This window comes from Notolepis coatsorum, assembly GCF_963971535.1.
Source record: "Notolepis coatsorum genome assembly, chromosome: 6".
Taxonomy (NCBI): domain Eukaryota; kingdom Metazoa; phylum Chordata; class Actinopteri; order Aulopiformes; family Paralepididae; genus Notolepis; species Notolepis coatsorum.
Window position 1 is genome coordinate 57,434,941 of NC_140170.1, and position 23,274 is coordinate 57,458,214.

The following is a 23,274-nucleotide window of genomic DNA, read 5'->3' on the forward strand; positions in this document are numbered from 1 at the left end:
ATATATATATTAGTGCTGTCAATCGATTAAAATATTTAATCGCGATTAATCGCATGATTGTCCATAGTTAACTCGTGATTAATTGCAAATTAATCGCATTAAAAAAAAAGTATCTACAGTACCTTAAACGGATCTTTTTCAAGTTCCAAGTTTTAATACTCTTATCAACATGAGTCAACAAATGCTTGCTTTATGCAGCCATTTCACACAAAAAGATGACCCTCATGCATTGCAAATTTGCATCAAATTCAAAACGGAGTGATGCACAAAATAACTTAAAAGAAAATAATAATTTAAAACAATGAATAAAGTGTGCATGAAATAATAGGGGAAAGAAAACCTTAGGAACTTGTTACATTCACCCACAAAGGGCTGAGTAATCACATACCCCCCCCCTAGGGATGCCCCGATCATGTTTTTTGCCACCGATACCGATCACCGATCGTCGTGAGCCATATCGGCCGATACCGATCCGATACCGATCGTTTTTGATTAAAAAGAAATTAAAAATTATTTTATAATTTTTTTTTTTTTTTAATAAAATATATATATTATATAATTAGACTTGTACTTGTATTATCTGCGAGACATCGCCACCACGCAACAAGTCAAAATGCTCGCTATCTGCAAACAGCTCCACTGTCTGTGTGTACTCTAGTAGCCCAGCTCCAAAAAGGATTCTCCGGCGCTGCAGCGGGACCCTATTGGTAACGTTATGCTTTGGTCATTAGTAGCTAACGTTAGCGCAGGTCGAATGCACTACAGACTCGAGCAGAGGAGCCGCACCTCTTTGTTTACAAACTCTACACGGGGGCGGGCGGGGCTAGGGAGGAGGAGCAGTTTGCAGGTCCTGTGCGTCTGAGACAAGCGAGTGAGATATCCACTTGATCAGTTTCCGCGATCGGCGAATATGACTCATTATCGGAATTCCCCGATCGCATATTTATACTGATTATCGGCCGATAACGATCGGTGGCCGATCGATCGGGGCATCCCTACCCCCCCCCCCCTCTCTCTCTCACACACTCTCCCAGCTCTCTTTCTCTCTTGCCCCTTCCTCATCTCTCTCTCACCCCCCTCTCTCTCTCTATATCTCACACACACACACACTTCAGAAACAAACATAGTATCAATGAGAGCATCAATAATACACCTGAGTGAAGTCTAGTTAAAAAAAAAGATTCTTAAAAGTTAATCGTGAGTTAAAAAAATAGTGGCATCAACGGATCGTTTAGAATCGGGCGATACCGCGTTAATACCGCGTTAACTTTGACAGCCTTAATATATATATATGTGTAACGGATGGTATCGTGAAGCGCAGTCACAAATTGCTGGGGTGAGTAGCGGTGCTATGGGTTAAACTCACTGTGAGTTAACTTCTTGGTATAGCGGTCTGTGCTGTTGCACGTGGCGTAGGAGACCCGGGTTCGAAACTCCCTCGGGGCATCGAAGGAAGTGACGTTGTCACAACCGTTATGTATGTGTGTGTGTGTGAGGGGGGGTGTAGGATTAGGGTTGGGTACCGAACTCGGTACTTACAGTACAAGGGTACCGATTCACGTTAGATCAATCAATGCCACATTTCGGTACCTTGAGAGCTGATAGATTAAGACCCGCCCAGTTCGAAAATAAACAGAATTCCAATGACACACAATTGTCATAGACACAGACCAGTGCGGACCTTCAATTTATAAGCTATGACATCTAGCTATTCAGCCCTGCATGCAACAGCCCTGTGACAATTCCTCTCACGAGTCACGCTGTTTCTATGTGCAGTGAAAACTGCAAGCAACGGGACCAATGCGTCTAACATGCTTTGCATCCTTGCTATTCCTGTATGCCCACATCACGGTAAAAACCTTAAATAACGTTAGCTGCTAGCTAAGCTTAGCTAAACTAACCCTGGAAACGCTCACAGGCACAGCTGAGCAAGCAGTCAGTTTAGTTTAGCAGAGTTCTAGTGAGGAAATGGAGGAGCTGCCCGTCTCTCTCCTCTCTCTCTCCTCTCTCTCTCTCTCTCTCTCTCTCTCTCTCTCTCTCTCTCTCTCTCTCCGTTTAATGATTCTAAGTAGCCAAAACGTTACACTATAAAAACTAACTGTATAGCAGTGTTAATTTAGTTAACGAAAATGATGACTAAATATCGTCGTCAACAAAGCTTTTTCCCCTGACAAACGAGATGAGACGTCACATTAATGGAGATCATGTGACATTAACGTGACGACATTTTTCATGCAATGTTGACTAAAAACGACGATACAAAATGTAGTTTGCAAAATTAAATCTTGCTAAACGTTTATTCAACATCAACTTCAACACTGTTTACTTGCTACTTGCTAGCTAACAAGAACTCGTTTGCTGAACGGGAATGTAACAAACAACAAATTGTGTCTATGCACAGCGATTCGTGCCACATGTCTACATTTTCATTTTCCAGATTATTCCTGATTGCGAAAGTACAGAATGTAAGCTTTCAAATGATGCATCATATGTTGAAATCTGAGAATGTTTTGAAGATGATTTTGATCATTTAAATCTTGTAAAGCAGTCTGTTTTCTAGAACACTTAACTCATTCGGCGCCAGCTATTAGTAGGGGCCCGCTGTAGCTAGGCCGCGCTTTAAATGATAGGACTGCGTCACCTTGTTTGTAGAGCTATAACTATATTCTATATATTATAGCTATGGATACAATACAATGGCCCATTTGACATCACCTATCTATCGTTCAATATGTGAAAAAGAATACATTTTTCCATCCATACGTTCCTGTGTTATACCGTGGTGAATATAAGTATGGTTTTAGAGCGGTCTAGGGTAATTCATGAAATGCTGAGTTATAGCCCTATACATCAATTCCACTATAGACAGTGCCGTTTCTTGCCTGTACATGCTATTATTCTAAAATCAAATCTATATCATAGGTATTATGTTCCATCATGAATGCATGAAAGGGGGGGGGGGGGGGTCGTTTCTGATTATTTGATTGTCAGTAACGGCATTCGTATTGAACACTAAAAACGCTTATCAGCCCGATCGGTATAAAAGCATTGCAGGATCTAGCAAAAATGTACATCAGATCGTTCTTACCTGTGATCGGGAGTATTCCAAAAATAATATTCCAATTGTTTGATCGCTATCTGGTCCATTTGGTCCACGGCATAATCCACCACAACATCGGGGATATTTGACGCGCTTCAACCGGGAGAACGGCTGCCCTCGCCCGACAAGGAAAAAGGGTGCTCGATACCGCCATCTAGCGGGATGCGTCCGGTATTGCACTTTGGCGACCTCAGACTCATTCCCTATGGTAACACAGAGGTCCGTGGATGAATAATGGATACAAATATCGAATAAACGACCAAAACCCGAGAAGTCTCGAGTCTGGTGCCCAACGCATGGCGAGTTAACCCGGGATATCTCGGGTCTGGCGCTGAATGTGTTAAGGAGAGAAATCGCCTCTCAAAGATTTTCACACTTCAGCCAGTTTGGGCTGGGCGTCAACAATACCCCCCCAGCAACGCCCCTCACCTGAATATCATTAGCATAATTAAGTGCTGTCACAGTAATGCTGTCATGACTGTGAAAAGTCTACATGACATTATACAGCAGATAACCTACAGTAGCATACCTGACATTATACAGCACATAACCTAGAAAACCTAGCCTACATGCCATTATACAGCACATAACCTAGAAAACCTAGCCTACATGACATTATACAGCTTATAACCTAGATCAGCGGTTCTCAACAGGGGTTCCGCGGCACACAGGGGTTCCGCGGAGAGCTGTCAGGGGTTCCGCGAGATGCCTGGCAATGTTCTTTAAAAATATAGAATGACAACAGTCTTATTTTGAAAATCCTATAGCGGGTCTCATTTATGCCCACGCGCAGCTCCAGCTATAATAACTAGGCTCCGAAAGCTAGCAACATTAAGGTCATTATGATACTCTTATTTTGAAAATCCGTGGTGTCGTGACTCATATCCGCTCCAGCACACAGCCAATAGGATGCATCTCAGGCAGGCTGAGCAGTGAGCAGTAGCGTCTCTCAGCTCAGACAGCGTCTGGATCTGGAACGCGGACATTGAAACACAGCAAGGGTAGTGTTTTTGCGACCCAAAACAAATCCCTGCTGTTTTATTCCGCAACGGGTCAAATGCATATAACATGCTTTGCAATCCTTGCCATTCCTTTATGACCACGTTGTGTTTAAGACCGGAATTAATGTCCCGTTACCATAAGCTAACAACAAGCTAAAGCCCTGTTCAGAGCGACAGAGAACAGCAGAGTGGGGACTTGGAAGGAGGACTGGGGAGGAGGGGGGGGGGGGGCATTCTCCCTCTATGTGTGTGCGTTTGAAAAGATGATGAAGTCAGACAGACTACTATATTATATTGATAGTAAATGTACTGAGGGTGGACAGACAGATTATGTTGATATTTAAACATAAAAAATACAATACATAAATGTATCCATGATCATCATGCAACATAAAACAATTGCAGGAACGGTTTGGGAGAGGAAGGTGTTTTAGGTTGCGTGTTCCAAAAAATTTACTTAAAGTTTAAAGCTCAATATATCAAAACGTGGCACTTTATAGTGAACAGGCACTTTATAGTGAATCCAAATTCTTTTTGGATTACAGAAAATTATCCCTAAAGTGCTATCTGTTGCAGCTGCACTGTTTTCCATGAAAATACCATATTTGGATAAGTTTGACCATTTCTAAAAATCTGAAAATCATTATTTAATAAAACACAGAAAAGTATCACCAAGTTACTCTGGATAAAAAAATACTTTACAGACAACATTGAGACAAAGCTTCCTGACACATCTCCATCCAAACTCTTGGAAGAACTCATTGAAATCTCATCTGATACCACCTGGAGAGCTAGTTTCAGAGTGTGGTGCTGAGTACCAAGTATCTCATGATGCTGCAGTTAAGGTGTTGATACCATTCAGCCCCACATATCTGTGTGAAGCTGGCTTTTCATCCATGACAGCTCTGAAAACAAAATATAGGGCCAAGTTGAGCCTTGAGGATGACATGCGTGTTGCCTTGTCAAAGATCTCCCCACGTATTGACCGTATTATTAGCCAGCAGCAGCGGACCTCGCATTGAGCTAGAAATGTCCACTGACTGAACAAGTGCTTATTTTCTGTATTTATTTATATTTTTTGAGAAATGGTAACTTGGTGATCCTTTTCTGTATTTAAAAAAAATACATGATTTTCTGTTTTTGAGAAATTGTCAAACTTATCCAAATATGCTATTTTTATGGAGAACAGTGCAGCTGCAACAGATAGCACTTTAGTGATCCTTTTCTGTATTTAAAAAAAAAACTTTTGTCATCAGATTCAGACAACTTTATTGATCCCGCGTGGGGCAATTCATATTTGCAGATTCACCAACAAGCAACAAAGACAAACAAACAACAAAACATCTCAACGACAGCACGGCAAATAAAGAGTCATTGTATCATCATTGTAGCAAAAAAGACAGGACCGGGAAAGTCTTTATCGTATGTAGGGGTGCCCTGGAATATTTTATTGAACACAGGGGTGCCTTGGCAGCAGAAAGGTTGAGAACCCCTGACCTAGATAACCTACCCTACATGACATTATACAGTAGATAACTATAATCATAGTGATATACTGGTGAGAGCACTAATTATAATCATAGTTATATATCATACTGGCCATCGCGTCTTGCTCTTTGCCATTATGAGATATCTCTTATCTCCTAGCACCTACTGTGCTCACGAACAAACAATTGCACTCACATGCACTTGACCAGGCCACGCCCCCGCGTCCTGCTATAAGACGCCGGACATGGTCACACTCTACCTTCCTCTTTTTTGTTTCCAACACGGACGTTGCAGTGCACTCCGTGAACTAGTTGTTATGAAACGCAGGGAGAAATTACACAATGTTGGGTTTTCGCCGGAGGTTCACCAGCCCCTGGATTCTTCTCGGCACATCCTAACAGCGCATCGGGCCTGTCCTGGGGTTCCTCATCTCGTGACAGCGGATCGAGGGACATCGCGCGACGGTTAGCAGTCGCGCACAGGTAGGCCTGCGTTGTCAGTAGGGCTGACCTTCGAAGCTTTTTTTGGCAATCGAAACTTTGGGGCCGAGCTTCGATTTTAATTCGAAGCTTCGATTTTTTATATATATATATATATATATATATATTAGAGGTGGGCATAGATTAATTTTTTTTATCTAGATTAATCTATCTGCAATCCTGGATTTAATCTAGATTAATCTAGATTAAAATGGCTCAAAAAAAAAAAAAAAAAAACCTGCCGAAGGCATTCAAAATATGTGTGTTCTACCCAAATAATGACCAGAAGTAAGTCCTTACTTTTTCTTTCCTCCTTATGTTTCTCAGGCCAGGTGGCCCATTACACCATGAGCCCATCTCCCGTTTCCAAAATGCATTACAGACAGATTACAAAAAGCTGTTTTGCTATGATAATTGGTAATGAAATATCAAAATAATGTTCAATAAGATGTACTTGTGTTTAATAAGTTGTTTTATTCAGAAGTTAACACAAATAAATAATATTACCAGTACAGTACAGTATCTAGCACACTCTCAGGAGCAAAACAGAAAGAATCCTTTCAAACTTGAACTATGTGACATGGCTTGAATCACCTGCTCCAGTGGAGTTGCTCAGTGGCCAATGGTGTCAACTGTGGTTGTACTGGGCAGCTCCCAGGTGTGAATGGAACTGTGTGAATGTGAAGCAGGGCGTTCCTGAAAAAGAGCATCTGTGCTCAGCGAACCTACCCTGGGTAAATAAAGGTAAAAAAAAAAATGTAAAAAATAAAAATAAAAACATTTTTTTTTTTTTTTTTATTATTATTTTTAGATTAATGCGTTAATTATATTATCGCGCGATACTAGTATAGCGTTAATGCAGCACGTTAACGCCGTTAACGGCCCAGCTCTAATATATATATATATTTTATCTTATGTTGTGGGACTTGTACAGCACTTAGGTAAACTTTGTTGTTTTTAAATGTGCTCTATAAATAAAGTGGATTGGATTAATGAATTAAGTAGCCCCTTCGTGACTGTGACGCAGCCAACAAGGTTTCACTCGACAACTTCAGATTTCATGGGAACTACCAATCCCCCAAATCAAGAATGTTTAAGATGAATGAAGTAAGATTTTGATTATTTGAAATATGGCCTGTGTAGACTAAACTATGCACAGAATTATGTCAGTCTACAAGGTCCGGATTCTACATGGTCCGGCAATGTAGACCTTGTAGACTCCACTACAGACCAATTATCAGTGAATGTTCATGCATTTTTAAGAAGGGCTACTTCCACAAAAAAACAAAGAACTCACCAAAACATCTCAGTAGCACCTTATCTAAATGTTCTATTTCATATATGGAGATTCATATTTATTTATGTATTGCATGCATTTCTACATTTTATTTCCTATTTTGTTTATTCATCCCAGTATCTTTCTTTCTTATGTGTGGAATTCTACAAGGCATGTAGGTGTATATGTGTTTGAGGATGATATCCTTCAAACAGGCAATAGTGATGATATAATTTGGGCAGTGCTGAGCTGGGTTACTTTCCTCCAGTGTTTTTCTCCCCCGGCCCCACCCAATGGCCCCACCCAATGGCCCCACGTGCACGCGCGCACACGCACACACACACACACACACACACAAATCGAAGTAAAACATTTTTGAATACATTTTTTTTTTTACTTCGATTTTTTTTTAATGTTCGAAGCTTGTGCCATCGAACGAAGCTTTGAAGTATTTAAGACAGCCCTAGTTGTCAGGCATTGATACTAGCATGAGTAATACTGCTAGTTGTCCCGTGAGACAGCCGTGTGATGTATTGGCGTGAGGGGCAGGATATTTGGGAACACATGGTCGCCATGACTCTGTTTTGGGTGTTTTCCCAACTATCCTAGTGTCCGCGGCTAATGCTAATGCTACAATGCTGGGTCTCCGTTCTTTGTTCCCCGCCGAGGGCTGTCTTTACTAAAAGGTCTTCCCTCCTCTTAACCATTCATGCTGACGGTCAATCGGTGTCTAATGTTGGGGGTTTAACGGGGGCTTGTTTACCATTTTCATGGGTGGATGCCTGGGCTGAGGCTCAGGGCTGGTGTGCTTTTTGTGAATCTATGAATTGTGCGCGGGACTGGTGTTTTCTCTGGTCTGCATCCCCTTAACAATTGTGTGTATGGGCTAGCCCATTCTGCAGTGTGTTAGTGGAGTTTTCGTTAATTTATTCATTTACCCCTTCATGGGTGCACACCACAATGGAGGTTGCTGCATGCCTACTGGTGAGGCAGTGCTTCACTAGTAGTAGTCTTTTGTCTGCAGCCACCACTGGTGCTCCGTGCTTGTGAAGCAGGTGGCATCAGTCCTTTGCCTCTGACATGGTGGAATGGTGTCCCGCCCGGCCGACGCCATGAGGCGAGTCGGCCCGGCAGGTGGCTGGTGGGCTGTTAAAGCCTATACCGCCATGGTATAGAATTAGCAGCGACTAGCAACATTGTTCGAATTGTTTTTTTTTCTGTCAAAAATGGTGTCGGATGGTGGGGCCTTAGGGCCAGCCGACGTCGAAACATCGTGCAAGGTTTTGAGGTTATTAGCTTTTGACCTAGCCGCAAGCTGTAACCGCAGGGAGGGCTAGGATGCTGTCAACGCTTGTTTACAGACATCTTTGGTTGGATCAGTCTCCCCTTGAGGAGAAGAGAAGGATTTTCCCTCCTCAGGGCTCCCCTCCGCAGAGGGACTTTGGTCTTTCCGCAGGAGCGCGGGCGGTATTTGACCTAGGCCCCACACCGCCTCACACCGCGCAGTCCGAGGCCCCCAACCAGCGGCCATGTTTCCCCCGCCTTAGGTACCCTGGACACAAAGACAACAGGTGATCACAAGGCCGACAGCTGTGGCGGCCGAGGGATCGGCTACATTAGATGAGCACGCCCTAAAAAAACGTTGCCGTCTAGCTCGCTCTCCGGTCACTCCCCCCCCCCAACACCAGCAGGATACGGGCTCTGATTTGTTCCCTTTGGCTGCAGGCCGCGTGCCTTCAGTGAAGCACGAGCGGCCCCACGTTTCGCTTCTCATAGGGACAGGGGCTGACACCCAGTTGCTGGCTAGGCCTGGGTCTGTCCGTGAGAATGCTGTGCTGTCAAGCGGCTCCCACGCCACACATTTTGCGTCTGTTTGGTGAGCCTGGTGTTGTGTCTGTCAACGACGAAGGTTGTCAGCGGGGGAACTCGAGCCCCAGGGGGTCGCAGCGTGAGTTCCCCCAGCCCCGCCCTCGCCAGGCCGTGTATCACGTTAGTGCTTCCCACAGCCGGAAGACCGGCGGTGGTCAGTCAGGCGCCCGTGATTTGGGTGGTATTAATATCGCTGCAGGGCTACGATGTGTAGGAACCCACCCTATCGGGCAGTGTGGGGACGTCACGCCTTGCATGTCCAGCTGTAGAACAGTTCCTCAGCAATCCATGCCGGGGAGGTGTTCAGTGGGGGAGCTTTTGTCACCCAGTGTGATGTCAGCTTCCCCCGTATCAAGCCGGCCCTTTCTGTCGGGGTCCCCCCTTGGGTGCGATTGCCTCGTTGGTAGTGTCGGGGTGCGATATCCCAGCTCCATGAGACGCCCTGCTTGCGCGGTTGGCGAGTCCAGGGTTGGCAACGCACAGCGGGTGGGACTGGGCCGCCTATCTACGGTTCCTGGCGGACCAGCGCCAAGTGGCGGCGGGTGCGCTTGGGATTATCATCACATATGGCTACAGCAGTGCCATATGTCGACGTGGATGGAGAGAACGCTGAGGCGGGGACTTGTGTTGCAGTTTGCACAACCCCACCCTCCGTTTTCAGGTTTGGTACAGACCCTATTGTCAGGGTCAACAACAGTGACAGCTCTGGCCGATGAGATCCAATCTCTGTTGGCGAAGCAAGCCATCGTTGTGGTCCCAAAGGAGGATGCATGGCGTTTCCTCCCGGTATTCTCTGGTGCCCGAGAAATCTGGGGGGGGGGGGGTGTCAGACCCATACTGGACCTGCCCCATGGAAGGTTCAGAATGTTGACCGTCTCCCACCTGTTAGACGCTGTCAGGTGGGGGCCTGGTTCACCTCCATACACCTGTAGGATGCGTATTCGCATCCCGATCTTCCATCCTAGGGCTTACCTTAGCTTCCTTTGCAGGGGTACCAGAGGCTGCCGTTCGCTTACCAAGTGTGTGGAGACTGCGCTGGGGCCTCTGCGTCGTCGGGGGTTACGAATTGTATTCTGCCCTGGACAACGTTCTTGTCCTTGGCCGGTCAGGGTAGATCGCCAGGTCTCATACCAGGCAGGTGGTGTCTCACCAGCCTGGGTTTAGCTGTAGACTGGAAGTAAAGTTCTCCTCTTCCCAGTCAACGGGTGGAGTACTTGGGTTTTTTCTAAGCTCGAGGTCTATATGGGCATCCCTCTCGGAGCGGCGGCGAGTGGTTGGTTCTCGGCGCACTCGGGAGGTTCCGTCCTAGGACGGTTACGGCGCTGTCCGTGATGCGCCTGCTGCTGGGGTCCCTCTTGGCCTCCTCTTCATGAGGAGGATACAGAGGTGGTTTTTTCCAGTATGGAAATGGACCCGGTGTGAGGCATGTGGAAGCGGCTGAAGGTTCCCATGTCAGTACTGGGGGACCTCGTCTTTTGGGGAGGGCCTGGTGCCCTCACCTGCGGGGTCCCCGTGGGCAGGGCTGTCACACGTCATGGTCTTCACCGACGCCTCCCTCTTGGGATGGGGGGGGGGGCGTGTCGGGCCAACGCAGTAGGGGGCAGCTGGCAAGACCATGCTGCCCGGTCTGCGCTACATTCAATGTGTTGGAATTGAAGGCAGTCCTTCTGGTCCTCAAACGGCTCGACCACCTTGTGGTGGGCAAGCATGTTTTGGTCAGGACGGACAACACGACGTCAGCGTCGTATATTGTCAGACAGGGAGCAGTGAGTTCCCCCCGTCTGCACCGGGCGGCGGTCGGGCTCTGGCTATGGGCGTTCTCCATCTGCTCTGCCTGAGGGCTCTCCACATCCCCGGCAGGGACAATGTGGGTGCAGGTGTGATATCGCGGGGCGGTCCTCACCCTGACGAGTGGGGACTACGTCCAGACATAGTCGGGCAGGTTTGGGACAGATTCCGTGGTTGTCCGGGATTCTGTACACATTCCCCCCCTTACACCTGATAGATCAGCTGTTGGGGTGGGTACGTCGGGAGCGCGGGACTTGGTCCTGGTCGCGCCTGGCCGGGGCTCAGCTGTGTCGTCCCCGGCTCTGATTCAGCTCTTGGTGGCCCCGCCGTGGCCTGTTCCGTGGTCACCGCGGGCCCTCTCTCAGGCACGTGGAACTCTGTTATGCCTCCTGTTCTGGGGCTACCTCTAGGCTTGGCTGCTGACAGTGTGAATCTGGTGGGGATGCGTCTTGACTATTCTGTGGTTAACGCTATCCGGTACGCGCACGCTCCGTCCTCTACCGCGGCTTACGCTGGGGAGTGGCCTATGGTCGAGTGTGGGGGCGGAACATTGTTCAGCCACCCTCTCGTGGAACATTCCTGCTTGGCGCTCGGCATCTCAAGCCTGTGGAACGTTCTCTGTCTCCGAGTGGGACCTCCAACTGGTCCTGGGCCGGTTGTCGGAGGCCCCGTTTGAGCCTCTTGAGCAGGCGCCATTGGATCTGCTGTCTTGAAGACCGCATTCTTTTTGGCCATCACCTCCGCTAAACGCGTGGGTGAGCTGTGTGCTCTCTCGGTGCGGCCTGAGTGCCTGTCTATTCGGCCGATAGCGGTGCGACTCTGAGGCCTAATCCAGTCTTCGTGCCAAAGAATGTCCGGAGCTCTTTCGCTCCAGGGGATATTGTGGTTCAGGCGTTTGTCCGCCTCCTCACGCTAGTGAGTTGGAGGCGGGCCTTCACCTGTCGTGTCCTGTCCGTGCACTGGGGGGTTTTACCTCAGGACTCTGCCTCTCAGGGCTTCCGTTCAACTGTTTGTTTGTTACGGTGGCCCTAGCGCGGGTGAGGCGCTGTACAAGCAGCACCTGTCACATTGGTTGTGCGGGGGCGTTGCCTTTTGCTGCATGTTGGCTGGACAGGTCCCCCCTCTGGCTGCTGCCCTGTTAGGGGGGGCCTCGGTGGAGGACATCTGTGCTGCGGCCTCCTGGTCCTCCCCGGGTCCCTTCGTTAAGTTTTACCTCATGGACATGCCTGGGGGTTCTGTCTCCCAGGCGGTTCTGAGGTCTGGGACCTCTCCTGCGTCCCGCCATTGGTGGGCTAGCAGGGGTGTGTGGGTGTGTGCCACGGGGTGCTGTGTCACACATGCTCCCGCCTGTGCTGTGCGTTTTCAGGGGTCTCTGATTCCCCCTTTTTTCGCACTTTGGTGGAGTTGTCTGCCTCCCCCCTTCATTAGGATGGGCGGGTGGACGGGAAGCGTGTAGCCTTTTTATAACGCATCCGCGTTTCCGGGTTCCCGTTTTGCGCTCTGATTGGCCGCTGACCTACGCTAGTACGCCCCCCTCGCTATGAGCGTAGCAGGACAGCGTCTTATAACTACTACTATTGTCGTGTCCATAAGTTCCCTCGCAGAATGGTTCTCTCCTCTTTGTATACCTTTGTCCTCACAAGTATTCTGCCAGGGAACTTATGGACACGACAATAGTAATAAGTAATAACATTCTGCAATGTTAAATAACGTTTATCCATTCAACTAGCGGTACTGCTATGGTCGATCCCATTGCCGTTAGCATGTAAGCTAACAACAGCGTCTTATAACTACTACAATTGTTTTTGAGGTTATTCAGCTTTTGACCCAGCCGCAAGCTATAACTGCAGGGAGGGCTAGGATGCTGTCAACGGTTGTTCACAGGCATCTTTGGTTGGAGCAATCTCTCCTTGAGGAGGGGAGGGGTCTCCTCCTCAGGGCTCCCCTCTCCGCGGGTGGACCTTGGTCTGTCCACGGGGCGCGGGCGGTATTTGACCTGGGCTCCATGCCTCCCCACACCGCGCAGCCAGAGGTGAGAGCACAGCCTCGCCAGCGGCTGCGGCGAGGCCCCCGGCCAGCGGCCATGTTTCCCCCGCCTGAGATACCCTGGACACAAAGAAAACAGGTGATCACAAGGCCGACAGCCTCGGCGGCCCGAGGGATCGGCTATATTAGATGGGCACGCCCTAAAAAACCGTTGCCATCTAGCTGTGTCTAGCACGCTCGCCGGTTACTTCCCCCCCGCTACACTACAAAGGGCTCTGATTTGTCCCCTTTGGCTGCGGGCCGCATTCTTCCAGTGAAGCGCAAGCGGCCCCACATTTCACTTCTCATGGGGACAGGGGCTGACACCCAGTTGCTAGCTAAGCCTGGGTCTGTCTATGAGAATGCTGTGCTGTCAAGCGGCTCCCACACCACACGTCCTGCGTCTGTGTTTGGTGAGCCTGGTGTTGTATCTGTCGACGGAGCAGGGTTCCCTGTATCTAAAAATTATTGTCAGAGGGGGAACTCTAGGCCCAGGAGGTCGCAGCGTGGGTTCCCCCCAGCCGGCCCTCGCCAGGCCGGGTATTACGTTAGTGCCTCCCCGGTCTGGACTTCCGATCCTGCGGTGGTTAGTCAGGCACGCGTAATTTGGGTGGTAGTAATATCACTACAGGGCTACGGTGTGTAGAGACCCACCCTATCGGGCAGCGTGGGGACCACACACCATGCATGTCCAGCTGCAGAGCAGGCTGTCCTCAGCAAGCTAAGCCAGGAAGATGCTCAGCGGGGGAGCCTATGTCACCAGGGGTGATGGCCGCTCCCCCTGTATCAGACCGCCCCTTCTGTCGGGGTCCCCCCCTTGGGTGCGGTTGCCTCGTTGGTCGAGTCAGGGTGCGATATCCCGGCTCCGCGAGACACCCTGCTTGCATGGTTGGCGAGACCAGGGTTGACTACGCACAGCGGGAGGGACCGGGCCACCTATCTACGATTCCTAGCGGACCAGCGGCAGTTGGCGGCTGGGGCGCTTTGGAATTTTTACCACGTATGGCTGCAGTAGTAGCCATATGTTGGTGTGGATGGAGAGAACGCTGAGGGCGGCACTTGTGTTACAGTTTGCACACCCCCGCCCTCCGTTTTTGGGTTTGGTACAGACTCTATTGTCAGAGTCCGCGGCAGTGACAGCCCTGGCCGTGGAGATTCATTCTCTCGCAGCGAAGCAGGCCATCGTCGTGATCCCATGGGAGGATGTGATGAGCGGCGTTTACTCCCGATATTCTCTGGTGCCCGAGAAGTCGGGGGGGGGGGGGGGGGGGTGTCAGACCCATACTGGACCTGTCCCATGGAAGGTTCAGAATGTTGACCGGCATCACCCACCTGTTAAAGGCCCACTTGCAGGTTAAACCCTAGTCTTCAATTATGTGCAGTTTACATCATTTGTATCTATTTTCATTATTTATTTTTTTCCATTTGACGCCGGAAATTCCACTCAGAAAGGGTTAAAAATGTCCACGCACGAATAACATGTATGGAGCCAATCAAAAAGCTTATCAGACGCTATCAGTGCCGTGAGGTCACTGAAGATAACTTTCCCCTACCTCTCATCCACTACAATGGAGTTTTGACGAGTGCAGAAAGCTATTTCCTTGATCCAAATGGACGCCTTACAAGACGCAAATGGGTTTAATCGTCGGAGAGACTTTGATGGACCTCTACTACTGCATTTTTGGTTGAAACAAAAGTAGTTTTTATTGTCATAAAAAAAATAACTACATGTACCACTAGGCAGCCTGTTGTCAGTACGCAACGCTATTGGTCTGTTAGGCTGTCGCCTTATCCCCGTCACGGGTCATAGTACCAAGCTGGCTATATGGCTCTGGCGAACGTTAACGTTACCCCGCTAACATTAGCATTATGTCTACTGTCGTGAACCATTTTAAATCGGGCATGTAGAGGAGTTTCGGGAACGAGTAAAATGTGCAGGTCCTCTTCTCAGACCTGTGGGGCAAAGCACTGCACGCATCATGATGGCTAGCAAATCTCAGATTTCAACATATGACACATCATTTGAAAGCTTACATTCTGTACTTTCGCAATCTGGAAAAAAATTTGGAAAATTAAAATGCAGACATCTGGCACAAACCGCTGTGCGGGGACACAATTGTCTTTTCGAGAATAAATAAAGGTTTGATGATTCATCCTTTTGCAAAACAGCCACACATTTCATATTTAGGCTATTTATCCTTCTTGTGAGTAATTCATTAGATGATAGACTTTTGAAACAAAATGGGCTGAAACATGGGCCAGTTTAAATGAGTAGGAGAGGCGTGAGAATGTTTTTTAAAGATTAGTAAGTCTTGCGCTGCTTAAAATATTAAGTTGATCTTCAGGTTGACCAACCATCTTCTATATTTTGAAGAGAAACCAAGAATAACCACCACTCAAGGCCATTTAGATTACATTTTTGAGCAAATCCGTTTTCCTGACTGGATTTATGTTTGACCAACACTGCTAACATCTTTCTATGATGCAGGTTCAGGTTGATTTGTCTGCTAATTCTAAGCTTGTGTTGTTAAGAAGTCTGTGTTCTCTGTTCTTCCCTCCAGACCACCCACAGCTCTCTGTCTGTAAAGAGGAAGTTCCCCCTGAGCAGCAGGAGAGGAGCCCCGGTCTGGACCAGGAGGACCCAGAGCCCTCACAGATTAAAGAGGAACAGGAGGAAACCTGGATCAGTCAGGAGGGAGAGCAGCTTGGAGGAGGCCTGGAGGAGGCTGATACCAAAGACTCCATATTCACTATAAGCTGTGTGAGAAGCCTCCATGATCAACAGCAGGGTCAGTCCCCACATCTTAACCAGACTGTAGGAAGCAGAGAGGGGGAGTCTCTACCCAGCACCTCCACTGAACAGATGGAAACAGGAGCTGATGGAGAGGACTGTGGAGCATCAGAACCAAGCAGTGACCGTCAGTCCCTCTCTTCAGACCGCTCTGTAGCTGAGTGTGGAGACACTGACGGGGATGAGGATAAGATGGAGAGTGGAGGACCACAGTCAGGTTTAAAAACAACAAAACCACAGAGAGTGAAAAGACAGAGTTCTGGTATCAGTTCTAAAGGCAAGAGATCCATGGAGTCATCCCATCTGAAATCAGCCAGTAGGAAAGGATTTAAACAACACTCTCATGTACAGATTCACACAAAGACTCATACTGGAGAGAGACCACACAGCTGCAGTGTTTGCGGGAAAGGGTTTCCTCGCTCCTTAACCTTAAAGGTGCACATGAAGACTCATACTGGAGAGAGACCATACAGCTGCAGTATTTGTGGGAAAGGGTTTATTCAAACCTCAAACTTAAAGGCGCACATGAAGACTCATACTGGAGAGAGACCATACAGCTGCAGTGTTTGTGGGAAAATGTTTACTCACTCCTCAAGCTTAAAGGAGCACGTGAAGACTCATACCGGAGAGAGACCATACAGCTGCAGTGTTTGTGGGAAAGGGTTTACTCGCTCCTCAAACTTAAAGGCGCACATGGGAATTCACACTGTAGAGAGACCATACAATTGTAGTGTTTGTGGGAAAGGCTTTAAACAACACTCTCATGTACAGATTCACACAAAGACTCATACTGGAGAGAGACCACACAGCTGCAGTGTTTGCGGGAAAGGGTTTACTCGCTCCTTAACCTTAAAGGTGCACATGAAGACTCATACTGGAGAGAGACCATACAGCTGCAGTATTTGTGGGAAAGGGTTTATTCAAACCTCAAACTTAAAGGCGCACATGAAGACTCATACTGGAGAGAGACCATACAGCTGCAGTGTTTGTGGGAAAATGTTTACTCACTCCTCAAGCTTAAAGGAGCACATGAAGACTCATACTGGAGAGAGACCATACATCTGCAGTGTTTGTGGGAAAATGTTTACTCACTCCTCAAGCTTAAAGGAGCACATGGAGACTCATACCGGAGAGAGACCATACAGCTGCAGTGTTTGTGGGAACGGGTTTTCTCGCTCCTCAAACTTAAAGGCGCACATGGGAATTCACACTGTAGAGAGACCATACAATTGTAGTGTTTGTGGGAAAGGCTTTAAACAACAATCTCATGTACAGATTCACACAAAGACTCATACTGGAGAGAGACCACACCGCTGCAGTGTTTGCGGGAAAGGGTTTACTCGCTCCTCAAGCTTAAAGGAGCACATGAGGACTCATACTGGAGAGAAACCATACAGCTGCAGTGTTTGTGGGAAAGGGTTTATTCAAACCTCAAACTTAAAGGCGCACATGAAGACTCATTCTGGAGAGAGACCATACAGCTGCAGTGTTTGTGGGAAAGGGTTTACTCGCTCCTCAAACTTAAAGGCGCACATGAAGACTCATATTGGAGGTACTCAAACCTCAAGCTTAAAGGTGCACATGAAGACTCATACCGGAGAGAGACCACACAGCTGCAGTGTTTGTGGGAAAGGGTTTATTCAAACCTTAGACTTAAAGGAGCACATGAAGACTCATATTGGAGAGAGACCACACAGCTGCAGTGTTTGTGGGAAAATGTTTACTCGCTCCTCAACCTTAAAGGTGCACATGAAGACTCATACTGGAGAGAGACCATAGAGTGTGTAATGTCTGTTTAAAAAATTGCTCTAATGGCGAACCACATAGCGCGCTGAGTCGCGGCGCGGCTGACCCGGGTTCGATTCCCGGACCCGGCGTTATTTGCCGAATGTCTTCCCCCCACTCTGTCTCCCGTTCCTCCTCTCTCTCTCTCTACTGGACTGCCCAGGAGTAAAAAGCGATAAACGCTAAAAAAAATTAAATCTTAAAAGAATTGATCTAATGGGGTAGATCAGAAGTTACACATTACAGGTCATGAAGAAGAGAGGTTTTATTATATTTATATTTACTCCTGGTAAATCCCAACATAAACATGTAGTTGAGAGACCGTAGAAGAAACAGTGGCTAGACACCAATTGTAGCCACAGAGTTGTAGTTTTACAAGTTGATGATGTGAATGTTCAATGTCAACAGTTGGCGTCTCTTGAAATGGCAGAACTACAAGAATTACCAGCGCCTGTCCCAGGTTCCAGAGGGTTAACCCTAACCCTTTCCCAGGTTACAGAGGTTTTTGAAAGGAGTCCAGTTCCCTAAAATGAGTCAGAACATGAGCCTTGTATGATTATATTTTTGTTGTTGTGGTTTGAATCGTTGTTGTCTGAATGTTATTCAAGATTCATGTGTATTCTTCATTGTGGCTTGATGCATGCAGTTTATAATCTTTGATGTTATTGGTGTATTGTTACACCATGTTATTGGTGTATTGTTATGTTACATATTTTGTTAGAGATGATGTACTTGCATTAAATGATTTTACTACTAAACCACAGTGTTATCAGGAATAAATAAGTCTAGTTTCAAATCACAGATTCATTCATTCTTTACTGCCAAGTACTAATTTCTCTTTGATATGAAGCACTGTACTGTATAAGCCCCGCCCACTTCTTCAGTTGTCTTTATTTCCTGTAGCTGAACTTAGTGACAAAGATGCTAGTTAATTTGGATATTTCCAAAACAAATGAATAACCACCCATAAGCACAAACTTGTTTAGTCAGCTCATTATCCTTTAAAAAAATATTTGTAAAGAAAGAATGAGGCTAGGTATTTTTCATAAAAAATTTACAGAGGATAATGTATCCCTATCTAGATACAGTGTCACAAGCTCATAGGAAGTTGAACAACTAAATTGTCAAGCTGGCAGCATCCTTGTTGCCTAAAACACAAGATGAATAATTTAATATCTTTGCTTTTTTTTTTATCTTTTGGCAAATTTTTTTGTTGTACCTTAAAGGTACCTTCACGTTTTACCTTAAAGTTGTACTGGTACTTTGGTCCAGGGTGTAATATTACGTATTATATGTAAGGGATAATGTATAGCTACGAGGTCATTGTCGCAAAATAATTGACAGACACAGAGTTTAAAATACAGAGCCGCCTCGGCGAGGTGTTTTAAACGTCAGTGAAGGTCAATTATTTTGCGATGATGACCGAGTATAGCTATACATTATCCCGCTTATTACATGGCTAACTTACTAACGATGAAAACATTTACAATTCCCGCACTCACTTTTTCTCTGCTTTTATTGTCGTCAACGTTTCGGCTATTCAGCCTTCATCAGGACAGTGGCATGAAACAATGAGGTCTCACATTCATTTTATACAATTCCAAGGTCTGTTTTGGTTGATTGCATAACAGGGAGCACCTGTGCCTTCCTGTCAATAAACCAATTGGTTGAGCTTGCAGCCCCACTGGGTACTGCAGCAAAAAGAGAGACAGAGTTATAAATGCAATAATTCAACAAAGAGGATATGAAGATGAATGCATAGACAGGGCCCTTCAGAAAGTAAAAACAAAAACACAAGGGGGTAGAAAAACAAAAAGAAAGCCATCAGCTGTCTGTGTTCTTAATTATACTGATAGATCACATGAAATAAAACATTCTATCAAGAAATACTGGCATATCCTCTCAAGTGATCCTAATGTAGGCCACTTATTTGATTCTCCACCAATAATTACTTACCGTAGAGGAAAGAATTTGAAAGACAAACTTGTACATGCAGACTGTTTATTTGAAAGATCAAGCAGCATGCCATCTCTGCCTGATGTCAACCACAAGTGTGGACGATGTGCACAATGTAATTGTACCACTAGAAGTAAGACTTTCTCACACCCTCTTACAGGGAAAATCTATAAAATTCGTGGAGTTATAACATGCTCAACAACTGGGGTCATTTATCTAATAAAATGCAGCTGCTCCAAAGCCTATGTTGGAATGACAACAAGAGCACTAAAAACACGAATATCTGAACACCGTTCAGCTATTCGTAATAATAATCCAGATAGCCCTATAGCCATCCACTTTAAAGATGCCAACCATCCAATCACAGCTTTCAGTTACTGTGGTATTGAAAAAGTGGTCCTTTCTAGACGTGGGGGGGATCTGAAACAGATGCTTCTCAAGAGAGAAGCCTATTGGATAACGGAACTTCAAACATTTGGGACCACCTTTGGACTCAATGATGAACTGGATTTAAGTGTGTGTTTGTAAACTGTTCCACTGAATCCCATTGATGATGGTTTAATGTTTCACAATGATTCTGTCATATTGCTGTATATTAAATATGCTAAACTATATTGTGTTGTAAATATGACTGTTCGATGTTTCAAAAATGTTTTGTTCTGAGGTTGAATTATTGCATTTCTAACTCTGTCTCTCTTTTTGCTGCAGTACCCAGTGGGGCTGCAAGCTCAACCAATTGGTTTATTGACAGGAAGGCACAGGTGCTCCCTGTTATGCAATCAACCAAAACAGACCTTGGAATTGTATAAAATGAATGTGAGACCTCATTGTTTCATGCCACTGTCCTGATGAAGGCTGAACAGCCGAAACGTTGACGACAATAAAAGCAGAGAAAAAGTGAGTGCGGGAATTGTAAATTTTTTCATCTGATGACAATTAAGGGGAGCAATTCCCAGCACAACAATATTTTTTGAGAGAGTGCATGTTGATTTTTCACTACTAACTTACTAACGATACCTAATTAATTTTACAAAATCGACAAGACGAGATCAAATGCAGACGCAGTTGCTCTGTCAGCCCAAATAAAGTGATTATTATTATCGCCGGCAAACAGTGTGTGTCAGTGGGGCTTGATTACTCCAGCTGCGAAAAACAATAATCACCGGTGGTTATCAAAAAATAATTCACCACTGTCGGGGGCTATTGACCTATCACAATCAAGCATTTCGGCGAATGTTAAAACGCCATGTAATAAAATAAGTATAATTAGTGCTGTCAGGCGATTAAAAAATGAATCGAATTAATTACAGGATTTGTAATGAATTAATCTAATTAATCGCATAACCATTTTAGCGATTATATGATTATATTCTATAATCACATTTCCGGATGGCAGAATTCAGTACTGTATCTACAAAACCTTCTGTTTAATCATCTTCCATTTATTCATTTGCTTAGATTTTTCAGGTCTGGTCAATTTTAGCATGGTGTTATTCACAGTCAGAGATAAACAAACAATGTATTGATATTCTCATTTGGTTCATTACAATTTACTCAAGCCTAGTAACAGACACAGTATTTCTGACACTGGGAATACATTCCCTGAGATCCATAGATGTCCCTAGAATCAGATACCAAGAACATGCAAATGGACCATTTAAAAAAAAGTCTGTAAATGTGTATTCTACGTTCTTATGGAATGAACGACATTTTCTTTATTTTTATTTTTTTATTAACTCATTGGACGCCAGTCACGATGATAGTCGGGTTAACTCGCCAACGCTTGAGCGCCAATCACGAGTATAGTCGGATTTTAATCGTTATTTCTTTTATTAGCGATATCCATTCATTTTCATCCATCCAACCTGATGTTATCGTTGGGAATGGGTCTGAGCTCGCAAAAGGGCAAATACCGCCGCCTATCGTCTCCCCGATGGTATTGCACATCATTGGATTGGATTGGCTGGGACTGCATCAAAAAAAAAGTCCGGTCCGGGTTTTGCTTCTCGGGCATGCAGTATCGTTATCGTATCGTTAACCACGTTGACTGGGGGGACTGGGAGCAGCGTGGATTATGTGTTTTGGACTATAACGTTGGATCAATGGACGCGCTCAATATTTGGAATGGCGATCAGGAATTGGATTAATCTTTTTGCAGAACATCTGATGTGAGGTAAGGACTCTATGTTACCAGTCTTGGGTTAATCAGATGTTTTTTTCATAGCAATCACAATGTGTCTGTGTGTGTGCGTGCCGTTGGCGCTGAGCAAGGCACGGATAAGCGATTTTTCAGCCCGCTTTTGTATCGTGCATAAGGACACATATACTATCGATAATCTAGCGTTTATTTGAAAACTATTAATAAATCGGCCGAAAAATTACAACATGTTTTGTGTATTCCACTAAAGGGCTATTATCACGTATTTCTCTGGAATTACTAGAAATCTCAAACTATACCTGTATTCAAAACGGTATAAAATGTAAATGTACAGATGAAAAAACAATCCGTTTCGTACATGTTGACTGCAAGCAAGTCATTGATAAGCGACGGGTGTAGCCTATTAGACCCATAGCCATAATTTAAGATATATTTTAAGCACTCGCAAATTTCCCAGTTCTCCCATTGATTAAAGCGGTGGCGTGCTAGCCCTAATTTGGTCATATGGGCGTGGCGGTCAATGAGTTAATTTTGAGTTAATTTTCATAACGCGATCATTTGCTGTGTAATTAATTAATCTAATTAACGCGATAAACTGACAGCCCTAAGTATAATATAATATTATGTAATATATATTTTAAGCACAATGTTCTGTTATTTGCATATAAAGCAATACATGGTCTGGCCCCGCCCTACCTCACAGAGATCCTGCACCCCTACACCCCATTACGGTCTCTGAGGTCTGCTTACCAGTCCCTCCAATTGTTGTCCCCAAATCCAGGCTAAAAAACAGGGGGGACCGTGCGTTTGTGGTTGCAGCCCCCAAACTGTGGAACGAGTTGCCCACCCACATTAGGCTGGCAATGTTTAAGTCCCATCTTAAAACACATTTGTTCTCCCTAGCATTTTAAAACATTTACAGTCTGCTGCCGTAATTTAGTTTGTAGTTCTGTGTGCATTGTATTGTGTTTATGTGTTTTTTACTATATTATGGTTTGATTGTGAAGCACTTTGGTCAACCTTGTTGTTTTTAAACGTGCTATATAAATAAAGTTGGTTTGGAGAATGCCTCTAAAAACTCAGTCACTGAGACAGATTGATAAATGAATCTCCCTTTTTCATTTATTTTCTTGAATATTTGTCTTAAGCTTTATTTAGAATAAACTTGCAGAATTTTCTCATTGTGCAATAATACAAGTAATAAGAATAAGACATAACAGGTATAATGTACATAAAGTTTACAAAAAGCATGGTAAAAACATGCTAAGGTCCTGCGATAGTGCAATACAGTGTTAGCTACGGATGAGGCACTGGGTCTTATGTACACTACTATACTATACAATATACAGTTATACTATTATATCCTTATGCTATCTTGCTATATCCATCTATTTACTATACAAGAACCACTCCCGTTCTTTTTTAAAGTGACCTTTTCATTGTGTAAAGTGACCGTTGAGTGTGTGCGTGTGCAGCTTGTGTGTGTTCGTGCTAAAGTGTGTTTGTGTGTGAGCGTATACAGTATGTGTGTTGTGTGTGTGCTCATGTGTGCTTGTGT